Raw genomic sequence first — 15,118 nt, 5'->3', positions numbered from 1 at the left:
TGGTGTAATGATGCTTGAAGTTTAAGAAAGGAACCAGTAGTAACATTGTCGTCGTGTGAAGCAGAGTACATAACTGCTTCTCTTTGTGCATGTCAAGCAACATGGATGGTGAATCTTGTCGAAGAGATTATAGGGAAGAATCACAGAGCAATTACCATGAAGATCGACAACATGTCCGTTATCAATCTGACAAAGAACCCAATAACACATGCGCGAAGCAAGCACGTCAAAATGAGGTTCCACTATCTTCGAGAGCAGGTAGAAGAAGCGAAGCTGAATTTGGAACATTGCAGAACTGAGAATCAGATTGCAAATATCATGACGAAAGGAGTGCAAGTTGAAGTGTTTAAGAATTTAAGATTTATGATGAATATAGATGTCTTAGACACAATAAATTAGGTGGTCTCTTGAATTGTAATTCCTTGTGTCAAAGCAGATAGTGGTTAGAGAAAAAATGATGTGTCAAAACATGTAGTGTGCGTCGAGTTGTATTAGATAAGAAGTGTCAAAGCAGGCTTGACACGGGATTTCAACTTAGACCAAAATAGGTATTTTGGGCATTTGTAATTTTTGGGCTTTAGCTTAGGGAGAAAGCTAGCTCAATTATAAATAGAGGGAGTAACCCTTATTTTCATAACAATCTTGTAATCACTTGCAGTTGCAAACTTAACGAGATTTTCCACAGGCTATGGTCAGAGAGAGGCTCCGCAGAAATCATCTTCTTCCCTAATTTCCTTCAAACCTTAATCTTCTTTCTTATTCAATTTTCTTTTCTTGTTTTCATCATCATTGTGCAGCGATACAATCTTGCAATCATGTTTGATTGATTGACTCTAGTGAAAGTGAAGAACAAGTGGGAATTCAATCGGTTGATTGAATCTTGTTCATTAAGACTGACTCAGAATTACTTAAAGTTTTGGGTTTAATTCCAACAGGTTCCTCCCCCTTTAGGTTTTGATCTTAAATGGTATGAATTAAGGTTTCTTGCATGTGATGATGATTATACTTAATACATGTGTATTTTACCTTAATGGTAGGGTTGTGTGCATGGTTCCTTGTTTAAATTGTGTAAAATTCATGCTTAAGATTTCTAGGAAGGACTGAATTAAAGTGATGATTGATATGTTTGGAAGTGTTGATGAAATCATGATTTGGAAATCATGGGAAAGTTACGAGAGTAATTAAAATTACCTCTATCGGTAATTTTCACTGTCTTGCACACAATTGAGAATTATAGGAAAATTACGGGAGTAATTAAAATTACCACCCACCTGTAATTACCTCTATCTAGCATACAATTGGGATTTCTAGGAAAATTATGGGAGTTATTAAAATTACCACTCACCCACAACTTCCTCTGCCATGTGTATGAACCCTTGATTTTCATGTTAGCCTTTGATTCCTCAGATCTTTAGGTAATTTCTTAGACATAGATACCTTTAGGATTTGGTTTGGAAGCCTAGTGATACAAACCATATTGGTGAATGACAGGATCGATCCTGACTTTTTAGATACTAGGGTAAATAATAAAAATGGACCCCTAATAAAAAATACAATTTTTTAAAAAAAGAACAATGTTGTATTCGTCAAATAAAAATATGTTATTGCAATCTTGTCTATCATATCCTTGTATTTGTCAACATCGGAATTAACTATAACTACTTCCTCCTCCAACTTGAATATTGCGAAAACATTTTCATAAGTCTAAATAAATAGTATAAACAGTATAAGGATCAATCTTGATATAGTTAATCATAAGTGAAAATTATCAAATTAAGATTATAAGTTAGCTAAGATAGAAGTCTTAGACAAGAGAATATTCTTACATAAGAAAGAGTCTTGTAATACCACACTTAAATATAATAATGATTTTGTCAAAAAATAAGATTCAGAAATATTAAAAATGAATAAAAATCACCATATCATAAAGTTACAAAAGTGCGCTTTAATCTATACATATCATGGTGCATAGAACTCCACTAGAACACATTTTGTTTCATCTAAGATAACCTTATCAAAGTTATCAAGGGAGAAAACTACCACACTAGAAGAAAGAGAAAATATTTTCACGATGTTGCCTACATTAACAATATGTTTTATACTAATGATACCATATAAAATATCGACGCTAACGGAATGGAGTTTTAAAACATTAAAAATGATATGAAGAACATAATAGATGACTAACCACCAAGAAAATATATACTATAATAGTGACAATCTATAAGACATGAATAAATATTAAAAATAATATGGGGTGGTTATATTATACTGCTAAGTATTCATAACATTACTCAAAATTATAAAAGCAAGTAATTGCAAAAAATGTGTATGAAATGATGAAATTAACAAAGAAAGAACAATCTTATGCTAAAGATTCTTGAAAAAACATACAAGAATCTTCTATATAGTTCACATAAATACCTCATTCCAATGTTTACAAAACCAGCAAAAGCTTCAACAATATGCGTGCATTCAACATCGTATACAACACAAACATCATACACTACATCGACACGTCAACAATGATAATAATTTTTTAAAAATTAAATAAATTAAACGTAGTCACACTTTTCACTATCCCGGACCGAACTAATCAATCTGAAAACCATGTTAAAATTTAAAAAATATGCCTAAATTAAAAATAAATATAATTTTAAAATTAAAAGTAATGTATTAAAAATACAATTATATATTAATAAAGTGAAGCAACAAAAAAACTCAAAGTATTGTTTAAACTATTAAAAAAAATTATTTCATACAACTTAAAATTTCAAATAAATTAAAAAGAGTCTTTCTCCAAATATTTTTTTAAAGTGAATTCATCAACTAATTCATAATATTTTAAATAAAATTAAAAATTAAAAAAGTACAAGGAGGATTGAACCCACAAGAACCCATAACTTTTACCATCATGTTTAAAAATCAAGCATTTACCACTTGGACAATGACTAATTCATGTTTATTTTCCATTTTATAATTTATTTAATATAATATTTTGATTTTTAAAAATAAAATGAGGCCCCTTAATTTGGAGGCCCTAGGCTAAGGGTCGTCTTGCCCTTGCTCAAGGCCGACTATGGTGAATGATGTGAGCAAGTATGCATGTATGTTAAGACCAAGCAATGTTTGATAGGATTAAGGTGGACACAATGTACTTAGAATTAAACAAAGTAGTGAGTGATCAAACCCAATCCGATTAGGTCTCTAACCCAATCCAATTAGGTCTCTTTATGTCGAATCCCCTTATTCTTACCTGTTGATGCACTGTGTATTTATTGAGTTTCAATTAGGTTATTATCTCCCTGCAAATTTACAAAACCACTCCACCCAATTCATTGGTGTGCAACTCACTAATTTTGTACAATAATTCTCTATATCCTTAGGTCAATTCAAAGTTAAATTAGGTGTTCTAAGTGCATTAATTCAAAAGAAATAACTTCTAATTACCTATCCCTAGTAAATAAAAAGCCGAATAAATTGCGCTAGATTAGATAAGTAGACTAACTGTCAAAAATCTCGACGTATCTAGATTGATTCATACGCCCATAAGTGAAAAAAACATTAAACTCAAAGGTAATTTAAATAAGATAATAATAATAAAAGTAATCAATAAATCTCAAACAGACATATGATCCAAAAGAGTAAAAATAATGTTCTTCTAAAAAAGACTTAATCTAGATAAACTTAGCTACTCGTTGATAAATTAACAAATATCATGAGTCTATAAGTATTCATCATCAAAATGTATGGAAGAATATCTCCTTAATGATCCTAATTCTCTCCAAATTTGCCCCCTGAGCATTCTGAGCCGTCACCTTTCTCTCCAAAGTTTAGAACCCCAAAAAGTAGCCAAATTTTCCTTTAAATGGAAATATGTGTGTTAGCTAAAACGCGTCCCAACGCGCCACTACACAACAGTATCGTGTTGTGATGCAAGCATCATCGCGCCACAATGGGATACATCGGGCGCGTGAGAAATCCAGAAGAAAAATGCTTATTTTCTTCTCTTTTCTTTAAAAATTTCACTAAGTCCTTATTTCTTATTTGTTTTGGATATTTACTCATTTCTTCACATTTTGACATGAATTTTTCTCATTATTATTCCAAATTTTCTCATAAAAATTACGTAATGACGATTGTCTTCAATTCTTAACTCCTCCACCAGGCTTTGAAATTTCCTGTCTATGAATTGTATCCCATTGTCAGTCTCAATGGGTTGGGGAACTCCGAATCTTGCCAATATGTTATCTTTGAAATACTTTAAAACATTTGCTGTTGTGATTTTGCTAGAGCTTCGACTTTAATCCATTTTGTAAAATAGTCAACAATCACGATTAAGTATCTGAGTTGATCGGGTGCTGAAGCGAAGGGACCAAGAAGGTCCATTTCCCATTGCATGAAGGGCCATAGCGAAGTAAGGACACATAACCCAATGGATGGAGCGTTGAATACGTCCTCGTGGCGTTGGCACTGGTCGTATTTCTTGACATTCCTCTCGAGTGTTCTAGGTCAGGGTTGGCCAGAAATATCCCACCCTAGCATCTTTTTGGCTAAAGAGAAAACTCCTCCCTTCGTGTACTTCCAAGAGGGCATAATCGGCCTCCACCTTTTCTAGGTATCTTAGCAAGGGGTGGAAAGGCCTCTTTCGTATAGGATTCCCCGACCATCGCATATCCATTGAACTTTCTCTTTATGAGCATGGCTTTCAATGGATCCAAAGGTAGATTTCCCCGTTCATTGTATTCTTTGATATAAGTGATCCAAGAAAGTAATGTTGGTGCGTTTATGGCCATTATGGTCATTGTAGAAGCTGCGACAAAGGAGAGCTCCCGGTACGACAGAATATGGGTGTACCTACAAGGTTATCACTCTAATGCTTAAGTCAGTATGTGAATAATGAGAGAGTATTCAAATTATGTTTGAAACTTATCATCTAAAATGGTGTCATTATGTATATATTGGGAAAAGGAATAAGTGCATCGCTATCTTTCAAATGCAAAAAGCGAAAGACCGTTGGATATGCTTAGGGCATGGTTCTCATGTAGTTGGATACATGATATTCCATTGGTGAGTATAATATTCTAGAAGTCGTTGGAGTGACTAGCTGGTATGTTCAAAACGGTGGGGCTCCGTCTCAGGACGATCGAACCAACAGAGACGCGACTGGATTGAGAGGATATGTCCTGCCCAGAACAGTTACTAACTTGTTTACTGGACAAAACTTGGGATCGAACCACCTTATACTCTGAATCAAGACCAGAAAGCCAACTCAAGGCCATCGGTTTCTTTTGTTGGATTAACATCTCTTTGACAAATTTTCATGCTAGAAGAGAAGTAGACTCCTTACTTTATTTCTTAAACTCTAGAAAATAATCCATCAACTTTTTCTTATCCTGTTTGGGGCAGAAAATCTCTTGCAAAAGAGCATAAATGTGATTCAGATGATCAGGTTTACCAAAACTAAATTTAAAAAAAAAACTACAACTCTTAGTGAGTAATAAGAGATTGAGCTCACGTATCAATAAAACTCACAAGTAAGGTCAAAATGCATTTATCATCCGTATTTCATATCGTTGGTACATTTGTTTCCATTGGACATACTTATGTTAAATGTCCATCCGTTTTCCATATTCCAATGAGACTAACTTCAACACGTACTTCCACTACACATACTTTTCACTATTCCCATAAAGTTTGATGTTAGTAAGTTTTGTGAAAGTAGTAAGGAACTCGGGTAATGAACTTCTTAGAACTGCCTTCAACACTGTTTTCAATTTCCGTCGATATTTTTTTACCAATAATACAGCCGCACACGCGATTTCGACTCGAAATCTCACAAATGTACACCATATCCATGTAGAACACCACCAAACCGCCACAAAACAACCGCTAAATCCACTGAGTTTTTATCAACTCTCAAAAACACCCCAGTCTGTCCCAAAACAATGTATACCATATAAAAATGCTAATGTATTGACAATTTCAATAATAAAGACTGTATTTTTCTTTTCACATATTAATAGAAGAATATGACCAATGGAGTTAAAACTGCAGTTACGATGTCTTTCCAAGGACCACAATTTAAAATCTTAAGCAGATATGTTATGAGTTTAATATAGCTGTTGTTGAGAATGTATCAAGTGTGACTAGTGTGGATAATAGTTTCACATTGGTTGAAAATGTGGAGACTTGAGTATTTATAAGTGAGAGAATTCACATACCTATCACCTTAAAGTTTTAGGTGAATATGTGGTGTGCCTCTCACAAAGGTGTTGCTCTAAAAAGAAGTACCACAATGTTCAATACTCCCTAATGAAAAACTCCTCCAACAAATGGTATCATGAGCCTTTGATTCGAGAAAAGAGACCGCCTTACTTGTATCAAAAGTCAACAGCACCAGCGTGGTGAATAAGAAATGTTCCGTGTGGTACAAGAGTTTGTGTGGACTCACACTTGAGTGGTGAATAAGAAATGCTTCCTAGTGAAAAAACTCATCTGACACCAGCGCGGTGAATAAGAAATGTTGTACAAGAGTTTGTGTGTACTCACACTTGAGTGGTGGTGAATAAGAAATGTTATACAAGAGTTTGTGTGTACTCACACTTAAGTGGTGAATAAAAAATGCTCCCTAGTAAAAAAAACTCCCCCCAACAGTTGTCTATAGTCATCTAGCTTATACAAGGGATTTCTTTTTGTTGCTTATGTGAATGTGATGCAGAGTTAAATGTAAAAGAAATGGTGGCCTGAAATTCACAATGAGTGGAAGTTATTATTTCTATCAAGTTCTGATTTACCAATGTAGGGTTGGATGGTGAAGTAGTTGCTGTGAAAGTGAAGAGAACTATAACTGGATGCTCATGCAATGATAATATGTTAAAATCTTATAGTAGAAAAACACCTAATTCATTAGATAGTATACACAAACCACGTCCAAATAAGCTGGACCTTGGACATTCTTCATTCTTTACAACATGATGGATAGCCAAAGTTCTGCAACAACTGAAGACCTACAACATTACCGGCCGTCCCGAATGACATCTGAATCTGATGTTGGAATGGAATTTGAGCCACTTGTAGACGCTTTAGAATTGTAACTAAACATTCTAATTTCTTCAAAAGTAAGGTGATCTCTATTTGGAACTGCACTTTCAGTTCTAGACCATATTGCAGCTGAGTTTATCCTACCAAGTAAACTTGTCTCCATATTTTCTTCTTCAGAATCAATGCAATCCTTTTCTCCCTCCAACATTTTCACAACCTGTCTCATTATTGGTCTAACACTAGGGTCTGGATTCGAACACAACAAACCCAAATGAAGCAATCTCTCAGCTTCGTCAACGTTGTATCCTCCTTTGTCCTTCAACCTTTCATCAACAGCATTGTGCAATTGATCCAGCACCATTAAGGACTCCACCGATTCAATTAGTCCTAGCTTATGTTCTTCAATAGGTCTTCGCCCGCAAATTACTTCCAACACCAATATTCCAAAGCCGAACACATCAGACATAGTGGACGCTCTTCCCGTTCGAATCACTTCCGGAGCAATGTATCCTAATGTCCCTAGTACTTTTGTTGTGCTGGCCACTTGTCCATGATGCTCATGCATAAGAGCCAAACCAAAATCTCCCAATCTTGCATTCATGTCCTTGTCAAGTAGAACATTGCTTGCTTTGATATCCCTATGCAAGACCTTAACTTCCCAACCTTCATGTAGGTATAGAATCCCCGCGGCTACGTTTTTCAAAACTTGAATCCTCTCATCCCATGTTAGCATCTTTCCTTCTTCACACTCAAAGATCCATTTGTCTAAACTACCATTATTCATGAAGTCATAAACTAGAATCAAGTTTCCATTTCCTTCTTTGCACCAACCTCTAAATCCTACTAAACTTCTGTGTTTCATTCTTCCTATGCTTGAAACCTCTGCCAAAAACTCTCTCATCCCATCTTCTCTTTCTTGAGGGATTCTCTTGACCGCAACTTCAACTCCTTGCAAAATGCCTTTATATATACTTTTCCATTCCCTCCAATAGCAACCACATTCTCTTCAGGGAACCCTCCTGTTGCTGCATGAATCTCTTGGAAACTCATTCTATGTGGCCAATACTCTAGTTCCCACTCTTCAATTTCTTCTTCTCCTCTTTTCCCTCTATACAGCATAAAAAACACTACACAACCGAAACCAATGATTAACACACAGAAAACACCGGCGACTTCTACAGCTATGGCTTTTGCTCGAGAAAACCATCTCTTATAAGGGACAAATGAAGGCAAGTTATATGTCACTAAAGCATCACCAATTGAAAAATTCAAATTACTAAAGCTCCAAGCAAGAATCTTAACACTATCCTTTTTCACCCCATTGGCTGCGCAGAATCCAACATAAGTTTCATTGCTGAGAACCTTAGAAAGGCTAAGATTCGTGCTGCTGATAAGAGGCACATTAGGCCTCTTTTGTCCTGCTCGAACCATCGTAACGTTTAGATGAGGTTGGATAAACTCAATCCATACTTGATAGTTTTGTCCACTTTTTATGTTGAGCACTTTAAATTTCTTGCCATCTTTCCCACCCCAATAGCCAGCCGTTTGCGAAGTTACGGATTTAAGAGAGTCTATGTCGATACCAACATGATTATCATTTATATCGTCGAATTCTTCGTTTTTAACTACATCGAATTCTACTCCGAATATATGGTCATTATGATTACCTTCATTGGTGTAGTTGAGGAGACCGATATACTCGGTCGATGTTGTTCCATTTAGACTTGTTGAAGGCGTGAATATGAAAGCAAAGCCATGTCCTGTGATGAAGTTTTCAATAGGAGCCACAGAGAAAATGAAGGAAGTAGCAAAGGGGAGAAGAGTGGAAGAGTTTGGTGATTTGGTAGGTACTTTAAAAGGGTAAAAAGCACGGGCTATTGCGAAGGAAGGTGAAGTGCCATTAATGAGAGTGAGAATGGATTTGTTAATGGTTGCATTTCCATATAAGTCGATGTTTGTGGAGTTGAAGTTTGTATTATAGACAAATTCAGTAGTGGAAACACAAGATAGAATCATGGTTACAATGTGAAGAAGAATAGGAAGTAGCTGAAGTTGAGACATTGGGATAGGACTGAGAATGAAAAGAGAAACTGTTGCTAAATTGAGTTTATTTGATATTAGATGCTAGAAAAAACGAATGAGTGGTTGCTAAAAATGCTATAGTATATACTTGTTTGAAAAATGATGAATGAAGTACGTATGTGATCCACACAATAATTCCAATTTCCAAGGCGGTATACAAATTTGGCGGCTTAATAAGTCATCACATATCAAATCATGAATTGTAGTATATATTATAATATGAATTGTTTTGTTACCCTTTAAACCTCTAAGAAATTTTTGGAATAGAAATTTGTGTTTTAAAATGACAATCAAATCATCAAATAGATTTCAAATATATCATTTTTGTCTTAATGCAAAAATCTTCGTCATTGTATTTTATAGTTTTTGTTTCATTCATGTCACTCAATCTGTTAATGAGTTCGAATTATACAATCCGAATACATGACTAATCCCCATAATACACATGTGGATTCTATAATTTTAATTGGATATTTTTAATCTCCTTAAATATATTATAATTCAATTTTAATCTCTTCAAAAAATTGCATCAAATAACGATACTCCTAATATTTTTCATCTAAACTTGTGATATTTTTCCGTCAATGTCCGTTAACAGAAGCTAACGTGGCACGCGATATGGAAGTTCTTTTGATGATTAGACAAACATGTAAATGTGCCAGTGTGGAAAAGATACTGATGTGACATGCCGCGAAGTTAAAATCAATACCATATTTAAATTTAGATAATCCAGAAATGGTAGATAATCCAGAAATGATAGATAATTCGTAACTGAAATCGTAACTATTCTCTAGCAAATTCATTGACATGATTCTTGACCATTTGAACTCTTTGTTTCAGAGTTTTTGAAAGGTCGATTAATTCACTTTCTTTCATTCTTGAATTTCCTTCTGTTAAACTGATATAAAACTTTCATATTATTTCAATCGTATATTACAAGGAGGGAATAGGTTATATTTATATACACAGAAAACCTATTTCTAATTATAACTAAATCAGAATAATTATAGCCAAATCATGATAATTAACAATTAATAACTATATTCCTATTATAGTTCCTAAAATCTTGTTGACAGCTAATGCCAACACTCCTCCTCAAGTTGGTGCATAGAGATCTCGAATGACCAACTTGTCAAGTGTGTTGTAGAACTCTCTGCTACATACAACTTTTATGAGTATATCTGCTAATTGATCTTCAGATTTAACAAACGGGAATTGAATTATCTTGGTCTCCAAATTTTGCTTAATGAAGTGTCGATATATTTCCACGTGTTTTGTCCGATCATGTTGAACCGGATTATGAGTAATTTCAATTGCAAACTTGTTGTCACAAAAAAGGTTCATCGCATTGTTCGGAGCAAAGCCAATTTCAATTAACAATCTTCGAAGCCAAAGAAGCTCACAAAGACCTTTAGCCATCCCTCGAAACTCTACTTCAGCACTTGATAATGCTACAACCTTTTGTTTCTTACTTTTCCATGTAACCAAATTTCCTCCAACAAAGGTAAAATAGCATGAGGTGGATTTTCTGTTGGTGATATCTGTAACACCCCAAATAAAGAAAAAGAATTATTTAATTAAGTTGATAATATATTTATTAATTTAATTAAATAAAATTGAATTATTGGATTATTATTATTATTAATAATAATTATTGGAAAAATATATAAGTTAGAATAAGGAAAGGGTTTCATTTTTGGAAAAGGTTTCACGTGAGAAACAGAGAAGCTGCAGAGAAGAGGAAGAAGGGCAAAGAGCCGAAAAGCACGGTTGAGGAACGGAGAAGCTAAAGCTTAGAGATTTGCCGGATTGTTAAGGTAAGGGGGGTTATCGTCGTTTAACGGGTATTATCGATTAACATGTAATGGGTAGTGATAAGCTGTTAATTTGACCGAATTGAGATTATGGATGCTGAAGTATTATGATGAATAAGTTGAATTTAAGCTGAAATTAGATCGGTAGCTGTGTGAGTTGTGAGATTCTGAACGTATCGCTTTTTACGGATTTGGAATCGGAGGTCCGGAAGTCCTCCAACGGCGGAAAATGCGGAAACTCTGCATTCTGCCTTGTGTTAGCGCAGGAACTGCTGTTTCGCCTGCGTTAACCGGTTAACCCAGGGTGTTAACCGGTTAACACTGTTATAAATTGAGAAAATGTGGAGTTTTGCCTGCGTTAACCGGTTAACCTATAGCGTTAACCGGTTAACACTGTTGCGTTTTGCCAGAAATGGTATTTTTGTCCTGCGTTAACCGGTTAACCTATAGCGTTAACCGGTTAACACTGTTGCAGTGTGGAAAAATAGTTGATTTTTATGTTGTATATGCAATTGGTAGTTGGCCTATTGCAGTTAATTGTGATGAATAAAATTGTTGAGTTTATGTTGTGAAATGCCGATGCAAATATGTTGAAAAGTTGATTATAAGTTGTCTTGTTGAAAATATTAAGTTGTAGGCTGATGAGCCAAAGTTGATTATAAGTTGTTTTGTTGAAAGAAAAGCTGTTATGTTGCTGTTATTCTTATGTTGTTGAATTCAAGTCGTACATGCCATAGACATTCATATGCATTAAGTCGGGGCTTTTGCTCACACCACGTTGGCCTGGATTGGCAAAAATTATGGGGCTTTTGCTCACACCACGTTGGCCTGGATTGGCAAAATTTTAAGTTGAAAGTTGGAGGCTTATGCCTTGATGCCCACTAAACTGGCAATGATTTTAAGTTGGGAGTTTTACTCCAAATGGTACCACATGCATAAAGAGTCGAGTCTCATTGAGTTGCATTTTATGTTGTTATTGAGTTGTATTTACGTTGTATTTGCGTATTGAGTTGAATGTGCCGTTACCGCATGCATGATATGATTTGGGTGATTAACGTGTAGAATTACTTAACATAACATGATGATTTATAATATTTGTTATATCGATTGAGAAACTCACCCTTACAATATTTTTCAGGTAACGAGCAGTGAGTTGAGTAGGAGCTAGTGCTTGAAGTCTAGTGTGGTTAGAGGGTCATGCTCTGATAGATGTAACATCGGGACGGGATGTTTGAATTATCGAATAAATGTTAATTTTGATGAATTACAGATGTTGAAATCTTTTATCCGCTGCGTATTGTTAAAGAAGTTTTTATGTCGAATAAAATTGAGTATGACTGCTTTTATGTTGAATTATGTGAAGAAGTTGTTATGTGACACCCTTGAGTGACAATATTTACTCTGATATGTATGATTTAATTGTTGTTGTTTTAATTAAATATGTGGGGTATTTAGAAGGGTGTTACATTAGTGGTATCAGAGCAGGTCGGTCTGTCCGGCCAGTTGTCGTGTCGTTACCGTCTAACAATTGTGTAATTGTTACTAGTCTAACTTTTAAGTTGTGTTGTAGTGATAAGTTGAAATGGCTGGAAGGAATGACGCTGCAATGGCTGCCGCAATGCAAGCAATGGCACAAGCGGTGCAGAACTTGCCAAATGCTGGTGGGGATGCTGGGTCACGTAGCTTGGCGACTTTTCAGAGAGAGAATCCGCCGGTGTTTAAGGGAAAGCATGATCCAGATGCAGCCTTGGGATGGTTGAAAGAGATTGAGAGAATCTTCCGTGTTATGGATTGCACTCCAGCTCAGAAGGTTCGGTATGGTACTCACATGCTAGCAGTCGAAGCTGATGACTGGTGGCTAGAGACTCACGAGAGGTTGACCGTGGCAGGTGAAGTCATTACTTGGGATGTATTCCGTAGGGAATTTCTGAGGAAGTATTATCCGGAAGATGTCCGTGGTAAGAAGGAAATTGAATTCCTTGAGCTGAAGCAAGGAAACATGTCTGTCACTGATTATGCTGCGAAATTTGTGGAGTTGTCCAAATTTTATCCTCATTACACTGGTGGTGGTGCTGAATTTTCGAAGTGCATCAAGTTTGAGAACGGATTGCGCTCTGAAATTAAGAAGGCTGTTGGGTATCAGAAGATACGCATTTTTACTGATTTGGTTGATAGCTGCAGGATATTTGAAGAAGACAATAATGCTCATTACAAGATTGTCAGTGACCGCAGAGGCAAGCAACATCAAAACCGTGGCAAGCCGTATGATGTTCCAGCTGGGAAAGGGAAACAAAGAGCTGCTCCGACTCAGAGAGCTAGTGGGGGAGGTGCTCCTACTGGTATAGTTTGCTTCAGATGTGGTCAGGCTGGTCATAAGAGTAATGTATGCACTGCTGAAGTAAAGAGGTGTTTTCGCTGTGGTAAGACTGGGCATGCAATAGCTGATTGCAAGCACAAGGAAGTGATTTGTTTTAATTGTGGTGAAGAAGGGCATATTGGAAGTCAGTGTCAGAAGCCGAAGAAAGGGAATCAGTCTGGAGGCAAGGTCTTTGCTTTATCGGGTTCTGAGACTTCTGCTGATGATCGTTTGATCCGAGGTACGTGTTATATTAATGGCTTTCCTCTTGTAGCTATTATTGACACAGGTGCGACTCATTCCTTTATATCTTTGGATTGTGCTGTGAAACTTAAGTTAGAGATATCTGAGTTGTTTGGTGGTATGGTAATTGATACTCCTGCGAAGGGTTCAGTGACTACTACTTCGGTTTGTTTAAATTGTCCTTTGAGTATTTTTGGTAGAGACTTTGGGATGGACCTAGTGTGTCTTCCACTAGTGCAGATTGATGTTATTCTGGGTATGAACTGGTTGGTGTTCGACCGAGTTTCTATCAATTGTTTTGATAAGACGGTGATCTTTCCTGAGATTGAAGAAGGAAAGAGTTTGTTCCTATCAGCAAGGCAAGTGGATGAGGCAGTAGCTGAGGGAGCAGAGTTGTTTATGCTGTTAGCGACTTTGGAGGCTAAGGATAAACTGGTGATTGACAATCTAGCCGTGGTGTGTGATTTTCCTGATGTGTTTCCAGAAGAAGTGAATGAATTACCACCAGAACGTGAAGTGGAGTTCTCGATTGATTTGGTACCTGGTACTAGACCGATATCGATGGCTCCGTACCGTATGTCTGCTGTTGAGTTAACTGAATTGAAGAGTCAGTTGGAAGATCTATTGGATAAGAAATTTATTCGTCCGAGTGTGTCACCGTGGGGTGCACCAGTGCTATTGGTTAAGAAGAAAGAAGGTACTATGAGGTTGTGTGTGGACTACAGGCAACTGAATAAAGTGACGATCAAGAATCGGTATCCTTTGCCGAGGATTGATGATTTGATGGATCAGTTGGTTGGTGCAAGTGTGTTCAGTAAAATAGATTTGAGATCTGGGTATCATCAGATACGTGTGAAAACAGAGGATATTCAGAAGACTGCTTTCAGAACAAGGTATGGACATTATGAGTATTCTGTAATGCCTTTTGGTGTGACTAATGCACCTGGAGTATTTATGGAGTATATGAATAGGATTTTCCATCCGTACCTAGACAAGTTTGTTGTGGTGTTTATTGATGACATTTTGGTGTATTCGAAATCTGAAGAAGAGCATGCTGAGCAATTGAAAGTGGTTTTAGAAATCCTACGAGAAAAGAAGTTATTTGCTAAACTGTCTAAATGTGAATTTTGGTTAGAAGAGGTGAGTTTTCTTGGTCATGTGATTTCAAGAGGTGGCGTTGCTGTTGATCCTTCTAAGAGAGAAGCGGTATCTAAGTGGGAAGCTCCGAAGTCTGTTGCTGAGATTCGAAGTTTTCTTGGTTTGGCTGGTTATTATAGGAAGTTCATTGAGGGATTTTCTAAGTTGGCGTTACCGTTGACGATGTTGACTAGAAAGGGGCAAGCGTTTGTTTGGGACTCAAAATGTGAAGAAGGTTTCCAAGAGCTAAAGAGAAGGTTGACTACTGCTCCTATTCTGATATTACCGAGTTCATCGGAACCATTTGAAGTTTACTGTGATGCTTCATTGTTGGGTTTGGGTGGCGTGTTGATGCAGAATAAGCAGGTTATAGCTTATGCTTCAAGACAGCTGAGGGTTCATGAGAGGAACTATCCGACGCACGATTTAGAGTTGGCGGCTG

The 15,118-nt window shown here is 36.3% G+C and overlaps 1 pseudogene; it reads right to left on the bottom strand.

The window, feature by feature from the left end:
* Window positions 1-6,893: 6,893 nt before the first annotated feature.
* On the bottom strand, window positions 6,894-9,188 carry LOC127086874 (probable L-type lectin-domain containing receptor kinase VII.2; annotated as a pseudogene).
* Window positions 9,189-15,118: the final 5,930 nt, after the last annotated feature.

This window comes from Lathyrus oleraceus, chromosome 5 (genome assembly GCF_024323335.1).
Source record: "Lathyrus oleraceus cultivar Zhongwan6 chromosome 5, CAAS_Psat_ZW6_1.0, whole genome shotgun sequence".
Lineage (NCBI taxonomy): Eukaryota > Viridiplantae > Streptophyta > Magnoliopsida > Fabales > Fabaceae > Lathyrus > Lathyrus oleraceus.
This window is presented reverse-complemented; position numbering and strand designations above follow the sequence as displayed.